The sequence below is a fragment of the Salmo trutta genome, chromosome 1, assembly GCF_901001165.1.
Source record: "Salmo trutta chromosome 1, fSalTru1.1, whole genome shotgun sequence".
Lineage (NCBI taxonomy): Eukaryota > Metazoa > Chordata > Actinopteri > Salmoniformes > Salmonidae > Salmo > Salmo trutta.
The window spans coordinates 65,392,892-65,410,943 of NC_042957.1; the positions used below are offsets into that span (position 1 = coordinate 65,392,892).

Below are 18,052 nucleotides of genomic sequence, written 5' to 3' on the forward strand. Positions count from 1 at the left end.
ACGCAAACACACACACACACACACACACACACACACACACACACACACACACACACACACACACACACACACACACACACACTCCCTCGCTTAGACACTTTTGAGAAAACCTATTTCAGCCCAGCAAAAAAAGGGGCTTGCAGGAGAGTCAAACACTGTGTCATTCTGTCCAGCAAATGGCTATGAAAGAGAACCAATTCAGGCTGAGCCTCTGGTGGGAAGAAAGGCTTTCTGGGATATAAAGAAACAATCACAGCCTACCAGTTTCATTGTTTCTGTCTCTCCATCTTCCATTAGAGGCTTTTATCAACCACTCAGGCTTGAGAGATGTGTGTGTTTGTATATTTGGGGGGAGGGGGAGTGTGTATGTGTGTATGTGTGTGTGTGTCACAGGTGGCCGGTGGCACCTTCTCATCAGCCTCCTCTGGTGTGTGTGTGTGTGTGTGTGTGTGTGTGTGTGTGTGTGTGTGTGTGTGTGTGTGTGTGTGTGTGTGTGTGTGTGTGTGTGTGTGTGTGTGTGTGTGTGTGTGTGTGTGTGTGCATCTGTGCATCTGTGCATGTGTCTAATATGGCTACCCAGATAATTATACAATGGGCAAGAATAAACAGCTAGAATAACTCAATAACAACGCCACGCCTAATTTAGGAAATCACTCACTGATTATTGTCTGTGGTTCAGCCTTGGTGGAGAAAAACAATGACTGGCTTGTTACTGTATGATCTACCAGCCGGGGCTCACAGCACGGCCCATTTTGCATTAATTACAGTTTGTGTGTTTTGTGTGCGGTGTTGTTTGTTTTCTGTAATAACCATTCTGAATTCCTTTTTTGTTGAGGGATTTATTTATGTATTTATTTGCACCAAAGAAAACAAGTGACAGACAACAATACAGATAAAAACTAAAATCTGAAAAACAGTGTGCAGGTGTGCTTGGATGCCCAAGCGCTGATATGAAAACCACACCACAAAAAAACTATATTCAATGCATAAGTACAAAAATAAAATTGGTTTGTTAAAACAGAACCTAGTAAACCTACTAATTATATATGTATAAATGAATTGATCAGTAATCTCAAAAAACAAAAGTAACTGTTTTGTTTAAATGTGTGTGTGCATGTGAATGTGTGAGAGTTAGGCTTTATGGAGGAGATTACTGAGTAGTTTGGTTCATCAGGCTGACCCCCAGTCTTCGCTTGAACTTATTGAGGGATGGTGATATTTTGGCAATGTGAAGATGAGAATGGTACCTCTGGATCTGATAGAGAATTGACTATGTGAGGTGTGGCAGTGGGGAGGGTGAAGGTTATCGAGGTGTCTTGTGTTGTATAGATGGATTTCAGAATGAACCTGGAAGAATCCATTGAAAGGTAAACTGCCTGGGAGGCATGAGTATTTGTAGATGAAAGTACATAATTGGCAAACATTAATATCATAAATAGACAAGATATAGAGTTTCTTAAACAAAGGTGCATATGGAGCCAGGTAATTAGAGGAGGTGGCTAGTCTTGCAAATGTATTTTGTATGATGAGTAATTTGTGTCGTTAGGAGGCATATTTACTGGCCCAGACAATATTACAGTAAATGAGATATGGGTAAATGAAGCTGTAGTATAGAGTTAGGAAGCAAGCCTGATGAACCAAACCACTAGTCTTTCTGATGATACCAGCAGATTTCATCACTTCGCTAGTGACAAATTGAATGTGATCTTTCCAGGAAAACATTTCATCAACTAGAACTCAGAGGAATCTAGTGGATGTGACTTGTTCCATTTCATTCCCACCAACTGAGATTCTGGCTCCTTTTTTTATTTCATTTTTTATTTTTTACAATATTTCTTATTCTTACTAGTGAATATAATAAAGTTCGATTTTTTTTAACATTTAAAGATCATTTGTTTATCTGGAACCATTCAGAAAATGTGGCCATGCCTGAGTTGGCTTCATTAATCTAAATTCTTGTGTGATAAAATGTAATTGGTATCCTCAGCAAAGAGAATGGGAAGTACAGTAGAAGACACAGCAGCAAGGTCATTGATATAGATTAGGAATAACACAGGTCACATTATCAACCCTGTGGCACAGCACAGGATATCTTGGCCCTGGTAGATGCACAGCCGTTTGCATAAACAAATTGTTCTCTATCATAAACAGAACTATATAGCCAATTATGTATAATCATGAAAACCGTAATAATGCAATTTAGAAAGTAACATTTCATGATCAACCATGTCAAAATCTTTGGATGAATCTAAAAGATGCAGAGAGCGTGTTCATTGTTGTCCAGGGCTGGAAAGATTTTATCCACAAGTTACAAAGGAGCTGTCACGTTCTGACCAGTAAAGGGGTTATTTGTTATTGTAGTTTGGTCAGGACGTGGCAGGGGGTATTTGTTTAAAGTGTTTCGGGGTTTGTTGGGCTATGTTCTTATGTAAGAGGGGTGTTTGTTTTATGTGTTTCGGGGTTTGTGGATAATTTTCTATGTTAGTATATTTCTATGTTCGTTCTAGTCTTTCTATTTCTATGTTTAGTTAATGGGGTTGACCTTCAATTGGAAGCAGCTGCTCCTCGTTGCTTCTAATTGAAGGTCCTATTTAAGAGGGGTGTGTTTTCTATGGGATTTTGTGGGTAGTTGTTTCTTGTTTAGCTGTGTGCCTGACAAGACTGTTATCGTCGTTGTTTTTGTATACGTTTCTTTCGGTTTTCCCTTCTTTCTGCCTAATAAAAAGAAGATGAGTATACACATTCCCGCTGCATTTTGGTGAAATCCTTACGACAACCGTGACAGGGGCTATATATGTGGAGTAGTTTTTCAAAAACCATATTGACGCTCATGTAGAATATAGTGTTGATTTAAGTGTTTCAACATTCTCTTACACACCAAATTTCTAGGATTTTAGAAAAACATGGTAGTACAGATATTGGGAAATAATTTGTGAAAGATATTGGATACCCAGATTTATAGAGGGGGATAACTTTTTTCAATTTTCAAATCTTTAGGAACAATACTACTAGTTTGGTGAAGATATGCGTTAGAGGCTCAGTAATCGAGGAAGACACTGATTTCACCAAAAAGGCACCAATCTCATCATGACCTTCTGCTGATATCTTTACCATTTACCTCCATCACCTCCATTACATCAGGAGGATCAAACTGAAGCAGAGAAGGGAAGTGTCCCTTAATTAATGTAATCCAAGGGATTGCCATCAGTTTTCTCAAATGTATTTTACAGAGAGGAACCCACATTCACAAAAAAGTTATTAAATTCTTATTTCCAACAAATTGAGATGGGATGGTTCTAGATGCCTTTTTCTTATTTAACAGTTGATTGATGATTTTCCAATTTGACTTGTATTATTTAAGGATTCTTGGAATTAGTCAAATATATTTTTGGGGATATCCGAAGTAGGTGAGTAAATTTGTTATACTTTTTGTAATTTGCAGAATCCATGGGGGAAGAAAGTGCCATTCCTATGAGCCCTCTCAATCTCAATGAGTTTAGGGTCCAGTTTGAGTTGATCTGCCAGGAGTGTCTTGGCCTTGACTTCTGTGTCATGCCAAGTTTCAGTCTTTACGTCCTCAATTCCATCAATTCAAATGTTATTGTGCCTCGATTGGTTTTTGAGGTAGTATCCTTTGGAAGAGTGCTTGTCAAGTGTTATTTGTAAAATGGTGAAATCCTCAGACATGGTTTTGAATGTGGTCTGGCTGGGGACATTCACCTCCGACTGCGTAAATTCCAAACTGTGTATAAATTCCGTTACGTCCTTAAACAGATCATCAACCCTTTTGTTGGTAGAATCCAGAAAGAGTTGCAGGAAGGACTTCAAGTTATTTTCCTGCAGATCTGTTAGATCTTTCTAGAAGTCTTTTTGTTGATCCAGTAGTTCATGGAGTGTAGTGCTTGATACGTACTCGTCTTCCGCATTGAGCTTTGCGTTTTTCTGTATAGTATCAGCCATGCCACAAGCTTGTTGTGAGCAAAAATGAGTTCGCAAACACAACCCACAACCCGCCTCCCGAAGACAAGCTCCGCCAATAAAATGACCTACACACAACAGCAACTCACACTTGATCACACATGCACCAGTAGGATAAACAGAGAGAAAGAGGAGGACTTGCTCACTGTACTGTCCTGGCTGCACTTTACTAATCCAGTCAGTTAGTGCTGTGGATACAAGCAGTATGTGAAAACACCGGTCAAAGATGCTTGGGAGAGACAGCGGTAGGAGCATTCATTTATCCAGGGAGCGAGCAGCGGGAACGAGCAGCGGGAACTTGGTGCCTCAATTAAAGCCACAATCCTTAATTGATACAATGACAAAGTGGACACCCTAGCCTCTGTTTTGGTAAAAAACTGAGGGATGAGCCTGGAGAAATGTAACCACTCTCAAATTCATAGACAGAGCTGTGGATGCAAGGACTGCTGTTACCATGTTTTGAGGCTATATAGTTTTTGTTTACATATATTGTTTACATATTATATATTGTTTACCCCTATGATGTAACTGGAATGATGAGATAGATGCTCTTCTTCTATGTTTTTGTTTTATTATTTCACTGCCATACTGTGTTCGATCTTGTCTAGCCATCTTGTCTCAAGAGGACCACAATGGAAATAAGTCCCAGACTGTATTGTGTGTTATCCTCCATGATTTTATTCATGTGCATGTATGGCTTTTAAGTTTTATGTGTGCTTGTTTTTTAAAATGGTCGAATTAATAAACTAAACTTAACTAAACTACAAACTTCAGAGTAAAAAAAAAAGTATATTTTTGGTTCTGATGGGGTACGACAGTTGAACTAAGCTCATGAGGCATAAGTTATATTCCTCAAGAATCAATGGTCAAAAATCGATGTAGCAGCTAAGGATTCTAGCTTTAAAACAATATTTTTCTTTTTTTCTTTCTTTCTTTCTCACTCTCTCTCTCTCTCTCTCTCTCTCTCTCTCTCTGTCCCTGCCTCTCCCACACCACTCGTTCTCTCTCCCTCATCCCTCTCTCTCTTTCCCTCTCTCGCCCCCTCTCCAGGCTGTGAGCCCTGTGGAGTGTGGTCATGACCAGCCAGGGCAGCAACAGTAGCAGGAAGGACGGCCATGCTGCTGACAGTACCCCCTCCTCCTCCACGCCCCCCCGCCCATCCCCCGGCCCCAAGCTGCAGGTGCAGCGCTCCCTCTCCCGGGACACCATCACCATCCACTTCTCCGCCCTGGGACAAGAGGAGGACGAGGACGAGGAGCTGTATGGGTTTGGGGCGTCTGTGTCATTGTCCCCTGCAGGAGAGGAGTCAGAAGGGCTGGGTGGGATGGGGGGGAGGACTGAGGACCAGGGCATCGTGACGGCCTTGGAAGCCAGCGAGGAGCTACTGTTTGATGCTGGAGGGATTGGAACCACCACTACCATTGCTGTGTCCTCTACCACTCTACCCCACAGCCCAGCCCTGCCCATCCTCCCCTCCTCCATGCACAGCCCCCTCCAGTCCCCCCCTGCTTGCTCCTCCTGGCCCTCTGATCACACAAGACCCACGATCCCTCCCACCTCCTCCTCCACCACCTCCTCCCCGTCTCGCTCCGCAGCCCTGCCCTCCAAGCCTTTCCTCAGCCTCAGGTCCCTGTCCAATGAAATGATGGTTGCCCCTCCTTCTTCTGCCGGACGCCACCGCCACCACCTGATGAAGACGTTCGTCAAGTCTCTCTCCACGGACAACACCAGGCCCGACCACCAGGAGGCGCCCTCACCACCATCTCTCTCCCAGCAGCGCCCACCTCCAGACTCCCGCGTCAACAACCTGCAGCTCTTCAAGCAGTTGGGCCAGCCGATGGGTTCCACCACGTTTGGGGGTGGTGACTCCAAGACGGCCCCCTCCTCACCCCTCACCTCCCCGGCCGACGGGAGGTGTTTCTTCAAGGTGCAAGAGATGGAGGCCAGGATCGAGGATACTAGGAGGCGTTTGTCGGAGGTCATGTGTGAGCCAATGCATCTGTTCAGTAAGTTCATGGGCGACGAGGCTGGAGGCGGGGCCGAGGGAGGAGGTACAGGAGGGGATGCCTCCGCTACCCACCGCTCCCTCTCCCTCAGCGCCACAGAGCTCACCAACCTGGCAGGCCTCAATGGGCACGCAGAGAGCAACAAAAACTACAGCATCAAAGAGGAGGGGGGCAACTCTGAAGGAGAGGAGGAGGAAGAGGAGGAAGAGGAGACCCCTACTGGTGAAGCCTCAGCAGACTCTGTCTTCTCCTCTCCTCCAGCCAAGTCCTCCAGGACCTCCAGGGTCTCCTCCCCTCCTCCTCTCCCCAGGTCCTCCTCCCTCGCCCTGGGTCACTGCTCCATGTCGGTCCTAGTCCGCCTGGAGGACGAGGAGTTCTGTGAGCTCTACAGTGAAGACTTTGAGCTCTGTACTGACACTGAGACACCGGACGGGGAGCGGCCCGGGTCCCTGCAGATCCAAACGGGAAGCACAGGCGTCTGCAGTGAAGCCGAGTCCGACGAAGAGGAGGAAGACTTACCAAACGTGCCCATCACTGGCCTCCTCTTCTTCACATGTCTAGTCTACAGTTACCTGGTATTCCCCCTACCACCCTATTTGTGTGCGGTGGTGCAGGGGGTGGCAGCAGGGTTCATGCTGGCTATACTGGTGGTGTGGCTGTCGGCTCCGGAGGTCTCCAGCTGCAGTGGGACCAGGCAGGGCAGACGAAGGGGGGAGCAGTGGAACGTGGCCCAGCTGGATATCAAAGAACCTGGAATCTTTAAGGTAGGTCACTGTGTTAGCAGTTTAGTGCTAAGTATTTAGAAATTTGACGACTTACGTCTGAAATTAGTGCCAAAGCAATTGGGAAAAAACTGTAAAGGGTGCATTAGTATAAGACTGGAACAAAAGCCTGCTCAACTCTCCAGAACCAGAGTTTGTGACTGAACACTGTCCTACGTTTCACAGCCTATCCCTGTATTTTTTTGTGTAAGGTTATGACATAGAAAGCTTTCTACCCAAGAGGATAGATAATAGATTTATAAATGCAACAATAAAGATATTGTCATGTATAGGCATACTTTTCTGTTGTGCAACGACCAAGGTATATTTACCAGATCACATAGAAAGGAGCCTGACATCTTAGATAGGCTGTGTCCTTCCCTTAGTAGTAGCTGTCATCACTGTGGACAGATAGCCTGACATCTTAGATAGGCTGTGTCCTTCCCTTAGTAGTAGCTGTCATCACTGTGGACAGGTAGCCTGACATCTTAGATAGGCTGTGTCCTTCCCTTAGTAGTAGCTGTCATCACTGTGGACAGGTAGCCTGACATCTTAGATAGGCTGTGTCCTTCCCTTAGTAGTAGCTGTCATCACTGTGGACAGATAGCCTGACATCTTAGATAGGCTGTGTCCTTCCCTTAGTAGTAGCTGTCATCACTGTGGACAGATAGCCAGACATCTTAGATAGGCTGTGTCCTTCCCTTAGTAGTAGCTGTCATCACTGTGGACAGATAGCCTGACATCTTAGATAGGCTGTGTCCTTCCCTTAGTAGTAGCTGTCATCACTGTGGACAGGTAGCCTGACATCTTAGATAGGCTGTGTCCTTCCCTTAGTAGTAGCTGTCATCACTGTGGACAGATAGCCTGACATCTTAGATAGGCTGTGTCCTTCCCTTAGTAGTAGCTGTCATCACTGTGGACAGATAGCCTGACATCTTAGATAGGCTTGTGTCCTTCCCTTAGTAGTAGCTGTCATCACTGTGGACAGATAGCCTGACATCTTAGATAGGCTGTGTCCTTCCCTTAGTAGTAGCTGTCATCACTGTGGACAGATAGCCTGACATCTTAGATAGGCTGTGTCCTTCCCTTAGTAGTAGCTGTCATCACTGTGGACAGGTAGCCTGACATCTTAGATAGGCTGTGTCCTTCCCTTAGTAGTAGCTGTCATCACTTGTGGCCAGGTAGCCTGGACATCTTAGATAGGCTGTGTCCTTCCCTTAGTAGTAGCTGTCATCACTGTGGACAAGGTAGCCTGACATCTTAGATAGGCTGTGTCCTTCCCTTTAGTAGTAGCTGTCATCACTGTGGACAGGTAGCCTGACATCTTAGATAGGCTGTGTCCTTCCATTAGTAGTAGCTGTCATCACTGTGGACAGATAGCCAGACATCTTAGATAGGCTGTGTCCTTCCCTTAGTAGTAGCTGTCATCACTGTGGACAGATAGCCTGACCATCTTAGATAGGCTGTGTCCTTCCCTTAGTAGTAGCTGTCATCACTGTGGACAGATAGCCTGACATCTTAGATAGGCTGTGTCCTTCCCTTAGTAGTAGCTGTCATCACTGTGGACAGGTAGCCTGACATCTTAGATAGGCTGTGTCCTTCCCTTAGTAGTAGCTGTCATCACTGTGGACAGATAGCCTGACATCTTAGATAGGCTGTGTCCTTCCCTTAGTAGTAGCTGTCATCACTGTGGACAGATAGCCTGACATCTTAGATAGGCTGTGTCCTTCCCTTAGTAGTAGCTGTCATCACTGTGGACAGGTAGCCTGACATCTTAGATAGGCTGTGTCCTTCCCTTAGTAGTAGCTGTCATCACTGTGGACAGGTAGCCTGCAGCTTCTATTGAGTTAGCAAGCTGGGCACATGTTGCTGATAGCGTCTACAAGATAAACAGCTGATACATGGCTGGCTTTTCCCCAGTGGGACTCGGAAAGAGTAGGGAGGATCTACAAGAATGCGTCCCACATGGCACCCTATTCCCTTTGTAGTGCACTACTTTTGACCAAGGCCTATAGGTTTCTGGTTGAACGTAGTGCACCATATAGGGATTAGGTTGCCATTTGGGATGCAAACCAATTCTCCATATCGCGTCTCTGTTTGTCGTTAAAGTTCAGGAATAAAACCTGATGGCTGCTTACTTTATCAGATAGGACAGGAAGCCATTCAGTATATGTCTGTAGATATCCGTCTTCTTCCCTCTCTTGAATTGCTAAACAGCATGGTTGCCAAGGTAACAATTCTCCTCCCTCCATGAATCCTAATATCTACACCAGTACTTTTCAGTAGGCTTGGGTTATTACACCATTAAACATTACACTGGCTTAAATATTGGGATATGCAACCTCTCCTGAATGCTCATGCAGCATTCACAATGGTGGCTTCCCAGTGGGATAGAGAAACATTGGCTGGATAAGAAATACATCAAAGTCCGGTGTGGCTCAGCATGGTGCTTGCAACACCAGGGTTGTGGGTTTGATTCCCATAGGGGACCAGTATGAAGATGTATTCACTCACTACTGTAATAAGACTCTGGATAAGAGTGCTAAATGACTAATCTAACATCCTCATTGGGCTATCCAACAACATACTGAGGCTATATAGCGTTCCCTCCAGCTGCATTGGGGTTTGCCCTGAAACAACCTCACAGATTAAATGGTCTGTTGATTTGTCAAGCGTTCTCCTTTTAACCCAGTCAATGTGCTGGAAACTGAAGCAGAGGAGACACGCTTAGCGCTTGGCTAGCGGTTATGTAAGCGTGTGTTTGTGTTCTTATTTGAGTGTGTGTTTGTGTTCTTATTTGAGTGTGTGTTTGTGTTCTTATTTGAGTGTGTGTGTGTGTTCTTATTTGAGTGTGTGTGTGTGTTCTTATTTGAGTGTGTGTTTGTGTTCTTATTTGAGTGTGTGTGTGTGTTCTTATTTGAGTGTGTTGTGTTCTTATTGAGTGTGTGTTTGTGTTCTTATTTGAGTGTGGTGTGTGTTCTTATTTGAGTGGGTGTGTGTGTTCTTATTTGAGTGTGTGTGTGTGTTCTTATTTGAGTGTGTGTGTGTGTCTTATTTGAGTGGTTGTGTGTGTTCTTATTTGAGTGTGTGTGTGTGTTCTTATTGAGTGTGGTGTGTGTGTTCTTATTTGAGTGTGTGTGTGTGTTCTATTTGAGTGTGTGTGTGGTTCTTATTGAGTGTGTGTGTGTGTTCTTATTTGAGTGTGTGTGTGTGTTCTTATTTGAGTGTGTGTGTGTGTTCTTATTTGAGTGTGTGGTGTGTGTTCTTATTTGAGTGTGTGTGTGTGTTCTTATTTGAGTGTGTGTGTGTTTCTTATTTGAGTGTGTGTGTGTGTTTCTTATTTGAGTGTGTTGTTGTGGTGTTCTTATTTGAGTGTGTGGTGTGTTCTTATTTGAGTGTGTGTGTGTGTTCTTATTTGAGTGTGTGTGTGTGTTCTTATTGAGTGTGTGTGTGTTCTTATTTGAGTGTGTGTGTGTGTTCTTATTTGAGTGGTGTGTGTGTTCTTATTTGAGTGTGTGTGTGTGTTCTTATTTGAGTGTGTGTGTGTTCTTATTTGAGTGTGTGTGTGTGTTCTTATTTGAGTGTGTGTGTGTGTTCTTATTTGAGTGTGTGTGTGGTTCTTATTTGAGTGTGTGTGTGTGTTCTTATTTGAGTGTGTGTGTGTGTCTTATTTGAGTGTGTGTGTGTTCTTATTTGAGTGTGTGTGTGTTCTTATTTGAGTGTGTGTGTGTGTTCTTATTTGAGTGTGTGTGTGTGTTCTTATTTGAGTGTGTGTGTGTGTTCTTATTTGAGTGTGTGTGTGTGTTCTTATTTGAGTGTGTGTGTGTACTTGTGCGTGTGTGTTTGAACCCGTGTGGGCACATGAGCTCAATAGCCTCAGGCTACAGCTGTACTGGAGAGAGGCTCTCTGGTCACGTGGAACACAGCCCAACATAGCGCCTGTGGAACCACAGAATATAGCCAGCTAAAGGAGGGGTCATACGGGTCAGCTCTCACCCACAGTCACGCTATGATGTCATCATGCCCATGATGGAACTCATGAAGTAACGTCTCCCCGTCTCTGAAGAGAACTGAACAGACCGTTGTTGTTGTTTAGAGGAAGCCATGTTGTGATACTATCTCCACATATCAACATGCTCTGGATGATTATCCCACTATGATGTTAGTATGGACGAGGACTGTCAGCTAAATGTTGGAGACCGTGTGGTTATGTGGTTGTATTGCAGCCCATCACACTCCCCAATTAGTGTGTGTGTGTGTGTGTGTGTGTGTTTGTGTGTGTTTGTGTGTGCGTGTCATTCGTGCATATTATTAGTCTCCATGTTGTTCCATGCGTTGGTCTGAGAGTTAACAGTGTGTATTGTTCCCATTAACAGGGCTGGATGAACCAGATGTCCAGCTATGACCTAGAGATGTACCATGCCACTCTGACCCACTCTGTGTATGTACGTCTGGAGGGCTCCACCCTGCGCCTGTCCAAACCCAACCGCAACATCGCCCGGCGGGCCACGCACAACGAGCCCAAACCTGATGTCACCTACATCAGCCAGAAGATCTACGACCTCACCGACAGCAAGGTGTGTGTGTCTGTCCGTCTGTCTGTGGAACGTGTTGTATGCTCGTTTGCGGATGGATGCGCCATTTTGTTTGTATATGTCTAAGACAGAGAGGGAGGGAAAGAGAAATACGATGTGCAAGTGGCGTCGTCCTACGTCATACTTCCGGGTCCTGTCCCCAAATCTCTTGAATGGGCTCGACGATTATATCATCAAATCCGTGAAAACGCGGTCATTTAAGATACAGTTGAAGTCGGAAGTTTACTTACACTTAGCTTGGAGTCATTAAAACTCGTTTTTCAATCACTCCACTAATTTCTTGTTAACAAACTATAGTTTTGGCAAGTCGGTTAGGACATCTACTTCGCGCATGACACAAGTCATTTCTCCAACAATTGTTTACAGACAGATTATTTCACTTATAATTCACTGTATCACAATTTCAGTGGGTCAGAAGTTTACATACATTAAGTTGACTGTGCCTTTAAACAGCTTGGAAAATTCCAGAAAATTATGTCATGGCTTTAGAAGCTTCTGATAGGCTAATTGACATCATTTGAGTCAATTGGAGGTGTACCTGTGGATGTATTTCAAGGCCTAACTTCAAACTCAGTGCCTCTTTGCTTGACATCATGGGAAAATCAAAAGAAATCAGCAAAGACCTCAGAAAAAAATGTGTAGACCTCCACAAGTCTGGTTCATCATTGGGAGCAACTTCCAAGCGCCTGAAGGTTATAGGTTGTTTGTACGTTCATTTGTACAAACAATAGTACGCAAGTATAAACACCATGGGACCACGCAGCCGTCATACCGCTCAGAAAGGAGACGCGTTCTGTTTCCTAGAGATGAACGTACTTTGGTGCGAAAAGTGCAAATCAATCCCAGAACAACAGCAAAGGACCTTATGAAGATGCTGGAGGAAACAGGTACAAAAGTATCTATATCCACAATAAAACGAGTCCTATATCGACATCAAGGAAGAAGCCACTGCTCCAAAACCACCATTAAAAAGCCAGACTATGGTTTGCAACTGCACATGGGGACAAAGATCGTACTTTTTGGAGAAATGTCCTCTGGTCTGATGAAACAAAAATAGAACTGTTTGGCCATAATGACCATCGTTATGTTTGGAGGAAAAGGGGGAGGCTTGCAAGCAGAAGAACACCATCCCAACCGTGAAGCACGGGGGTGGCAGCATCATGTTGTGGGGGTGCTTTGCTGCAGGAGGGACTGGTGCACTTCCCAAAATAGATGGCATCATGAGGAACAAAAATTATGTGGATATATTGAAGCTACATATCAGTCAGGAAGTTAAAACTTGGTCGCAAATGGGTCTTCCAAATGGACAATGACCCCAAGAATACTTCCAAAGTTGTGGCAAAATGGCTTAAGGACAACATAGTCAAGGTATTGGAGTGGCCATCACAAAGCCCTGACCTCAATCCCATAGAAAATTTGTGGGCAGAACTGAAAAAGCATGTGCGAGCAAGGAGGCCTACAAACCTGACTGAGTTACACCAGCTCTGTCAGGAGGAATGGGCCAAAATTCACCCAACTTATTGTGGGAAGCTTATGGAAGGCTACCCGAAACATTTGACCCAAGTTAAAACAATTTAAAGGCAGTGCTACCAAATACTAATTGAGTGTATGTAAACTTCTGACCCACTGGGAATGTGATGAAAGAAATAAAAGCTGAAAGAAATAATTCTCTCAACTATTATTCTGGCATTTCACATTCTTAAAAAAGTGGTGATCCTAACTGACCTAAGACAGGGCATTTTTACTACGATTAAATGTCAGGAATTGTGAAAAACTGAGTTTAAATGTATTTGGCTAAGGTGTATGTAAACTTCCGACTGTATATAAAATTATATTTGTGTTTGTGGATGAATTTACCTCTGAAGTTTGTGTGCTGAAGACCGTTGTGATATGTTTTTGCCCATTCAAAACGCAAAACTACAAGGCTACTTCCTGAAAAACGACACGTCACTTTCATATCATATATGGTGCACATTTGTGTATGACTGTGTGTGTGTTTGGGCATACAGACATTGAAGTGGGCCTCCCTCACAAGTGATATAAATACCTGTATCTGTCCAGTCAGCCTAATATTTTTAGAACACCCTCAAGAGGTTCATGTAGCGTGTAACATCCAACTGTGTCCCCAGATCCACCTGGTGCCCCAGAGCCTGGCCAGGAAGCGCGTGTGGAACAAGAAGTACCCCATCTGTATCGAGCTGGCCAAGCAGGAGGACTTCATGTCCAAGGTCCAGGCCCAGGGAGAGAGGCCCGATCCTGGGGAAGAGAAGCCGGCCGGGGTGGGGGAGAAGGGGGAGAAGCTGGAGGGTCCAGGTGGAGCTGGGGGTGGAGAGGAGTCCAGGAAACCCCCAGGGGAGCGGGATCTGACCCTGTTCCTGTTTGGGAGGACGGGTCGGGAGAAAGAAGAATGGTTCAGGAGGATTTTGGTGGCATCCAGACTTAAGTCTGAGGCTAATAAAACATCCAGTGAGCATCCAGTGGGCGGTGAGGGAACATTCAGATGAACACACAGACAGCTGTACTTTTTGGGGACCAACAATTGATTCCCATTCAAAATCCTATTCTCCCTAAGTTTAACCCTAACCCTAATTCTAAGAGGATTACAGACAGGGAGCCGTTAGCTAGACATTAACGTATGTGAAATGATTTCCAATAGAATTTGAACCCAGGTGTGGTTGTCATTGCCTAACAGACTGGCCTCACAGACTGGAGGCAGAGAGCAGGAGTAGCAGCCGTGGCAGCCTCATGGACGAGCCCAGTCAGAAGGACCCTTCCCTGGCCGGAGGGGTCAGGCAGAAGATGCTGCTGGACTACAACGTCTACATGGCCAAGTACGTCACCCCCCTGCCTCCGCTGGACAGCCCCCCCCGGCCAGCCAGCCCCTCCCACAGCCCAGAGGGCAGCCCTGGAGCCACCAAGAAGGTAGGGTTGATGGGGGAGACCACAGAGATCTTATTCATTCTATATGTAATTCTATGGAGCCATGTAGACGTAGTTAGTGTGGCCATGTAATAGCATGTAACTATACTGAACAATAAACAACTATACTAAGCAACATGCAACAATTTCAAAGAGTTACAGCTCAAATAAGGAAATGACTGGGAATACACAAACAGCAGGGGTTCAAACTTTAGAACCCAGTTCCTACATTTGAGTATAAAAATGTATTTTATTAAACAAAACTATGCTACATTTTTATCTCTGGGACCCTCAGGATGGCAAATCAGAGCAAGATTATGGAATGTAAGTACATTATTTACCTTCAGAGGTGAATGTATCAAACCAAGTGCCGTGATAGTTTTTTGTTGTTGTGCACTCTCCTCAAACAGTAGCATGGTATTTTTTTTACTGTAATGGCTACTGTAAATTGGACAGTGCAGTTAGATTAACAAGAATGTAAGCTTTCTGCACATATAAGACATGTCTATGTCCTGGAAAGTTGAATGTTACTTACAACGTCATTCTAGTCACATTAGCGCACGTTAGCAACAACCATCCCGATATAGGGACACCGATCCGGTAGAGGAAAAAAAAATGGGGGGCATGGATCAGAAACCAGGCATAGAGTTGATCAGGCTGTTGATTGTGGCCTGTGGAATGTTGTCCTATTCCTCTTCAATGGCTGTGCGAAGTTGCTGGATATTTGGCGGGAACTGGAACACACTATATTGCACGTCTATCCAGAGCATCCCAAACATGCTCAATGGGTGAAATGTCTGGTGAGTATGCAGACCATGGAAGAACTGGGACATTTTCCAGGAATTGTGTACAGATCCTTGCAACATGGGGCTGTGCATTATCATGCTGAAACATGAGGTGATGGAGGCGGATGAATGGCAAGACAAATTGCCATCAATAAAATGAAATTGTGTTTGTTGTCCGTGGCTTATGCCTGCCCATACCATAACCCCACTGCCACAATGGGGTACCACTTGCCCACATGACACCATACATTGTCTGACATCTTCCCGGTACAGTTGATACCGAGATATATCCATGAAGAGCACACTTCTCCAAGTCGGTGATGAAGTCAGACTGCAGTCAGGTCAAGACCCTGGTGAGGACGACGAGCACGCAGATGAGCTTCCCTGAGATGGTTTCTGACAGTTGGTGCAGAAATTCTTTGGTTGTGCAAACCCACAGTTTCATCAGCTGCGGTTGTGAGGCTGGTTGGACATACTGCCAAATTCTCTAAAACGACGTTGGTAAAGAAATGAACATTCAATTCTCTGGCAACAGCTCTGGTGGACATTCCTGCAGTCAGCATGCCAATTGCACATTCCCTCAAAACTTGAGACATCTGTGGCATTGTGTTGTGTGACAAAACTGCACATTTTAGAGCTGCCTTTTATTGTCCCCATTACAAGGTGCACCTGTGTAATGATCATGCTGTTTATCTTGGCAAAGGAGAAACGCTCACTAACAGAGATGTAAACAAATTTGTGCACAACATTTGAGAGAAACAATCTTTCTGTACATGTGGAAAATTTCAGCTCATGAAACATAGGACCAACACTTTACATGTTGCGTTTATATTTTTGTTCAGTATATATTCAAACTCTAAGCAATGAGCAAGTATTCTCCATTCGTTTCACATACAATTGTATATACCCTGGACCTGACCTCTAAAATCTGTTGGATATAGAGTATGTATGTTTACTACGTTTGTCTCACTACCTGTTACTCCCACGTTGTTCCTGTCAGTTACCCAGCAGCCCGTGCGAGCGGCCGGGGCGAGGGGCGGTGCCAGAGGCGTGGGTGAACGCCTTGATAGGCCGGGTGTTCTGGGACTTCCTGGGGGAGAAGTACTGGGCTGACATGGTCTCCAAAAAGATCCAGATGAAGCTCAGTAAGATCAGAGTGAGTACTGGCATCCTATCTCCTCTGCCTCCACACACAGTCAGCGTGTATATTCTTCTTATCTGTCTTTGTCCCAGAGAGCTCTTTGTCGATAGTCCTTTTTAAATTCCAAGCGTCTTCTCCCCCCGTCTTCCCCTCACTTACTTCTCAACACACCAGAGGGAAATTAGATGTAACTCAGAGAAAACACACGTGTAAGAAAGGAGACTGTCCTGAGGTTTAAATGTCCTGTGTGTTACAGCTGCCGTACTTTATGAATGAGCTGGCTCTGACAGCGCTGGACATGGGCTTCTCCATTCCCAAGATCCTCCATGCCTCCAAGCCCTCTGTGGACCACCAAGGTAGGACACTCTCTCTCTCTCCCTGCTTTCTCTTCTCCCTCTATCTTTTCTCCTCTCCCTCCTATCATCTCCTCTCTTTCCCCCTCCCTTCCGCCTTTTGTTTCAGTCTCCACATACCCCTGCCTTTATGAACCAGAGTAATTAACATTTTGCCTCACTCTTCCATGCAGAACTGGTTTAACTCAGCGATATTTGTGGGTTTTCAAACATGAACTGTTCGTTTCAAGTCCTGCCACATCTCAATTGGGATTAGGTCTGGACTTTGACTAGGCCATTCCAAACCTTCAAATGTGTTGCTTTTTAGCCATTTTCATGTAGACTTGATTGTGTGTTTTGGATCATTGTCTTGCTGCATGACCCAGCTGTGCTTCAGCTCACAGACGGATGGCCTGACATTCTCCTGTAGAATTCTCTGATACAGAGCAGAATTCATGGTACCATCCCAGCTCAACCGTTGGCATAAGGTTCTTACTGTGGAATGCAGTGTTAGGTTTTCGCCAGGCATAATGGGACCCATGTCGTCCAAAATGTTATACGTTTGACTCATCTATCCATAAAACAAAAATAAAAACAATTGAATAAAAAAATAAAAAGGATCATCCAGGTGCTTTTTGACAAACTTGAGTCAACTTTTTGGATGAGATGGGTCCCATTATGTCTTGGCATTGGGTGTTGCATAACTTTGTTTATGAAATAAATCAATTAAGTAATTGTTGTGTTATTTCTTCACTCAGGTTCCCTTTATCTAATATTAGGTTTGGTTGAAGATCTGATAACATTTAGTATGAAAAATATGCAAAAGTAGAGAAAGTTAGAAAGTGGGCAGATACTTTTTCACAGCACTGTAGATGTTATTGATTAGGATCTAAAAGGCCAAACTAGATCAGCACTCCAACTGAGAATGTGAATACAGCCCGAGGCACATTGATATGTCTGACTTTGGGAGGGGATGAGGGGGAGAAGTGGGAGGCTAGTGAGGAGAGTGGGAGGTCATATTGATCCAATCATTTAACTATATTCTGATGTAGTTGCGAGTGTGTGGGTTAAGTCTGTTTTTCATGTTTAACCTGAAAAACCTTTCCTTGCTAAGCTTGAATGTCTCACTGTCTCGCTTCAACGGTCCACTTCTCCTAAAGGCCCAGTGCAGTCAAAATTCTGTTTTTCCCTGATTGTGTGTCATATTGTACAACAGCTGATGAACTAACACTGTAATGGAGTTTGGCTGACCTGGTGACATCAACAGGCGGTATACGTTTTTAATAGACCAAAAACAAAGAGAGTTCTAAACCTCTCTGACAATACCAGCTAGTTTTCAGTTTCCCCCTCTCCATTCAGACCACTCCCAGACAGTCCTAGTAAAATTATTGCTTTTTTTTCCAAAAAGCATTTTCTTTGGGGACCATTTTATTTCAAAACAATCACAGTAAGGTACTTAATTGTTACCCAGAAATGATTTGATATTGAGATTTAAAAAAAGGCTGCATTGGGCCTTTAAAGCTACAGTCTGAGAT

The 18,052-nt window shown here is 44.3% G+C and overlaps 1 pseudogene; it reads left to right on the plus strand.

The window, feature by feature from the left end:
• Nucleotides 1-18,052, plus strand: part of LOC115197417 (testis-expressed protein 2-like) — a 36,533-nt pseudogene that overhangs the window by 11,762 nt on the left and 6,719 nt on the right.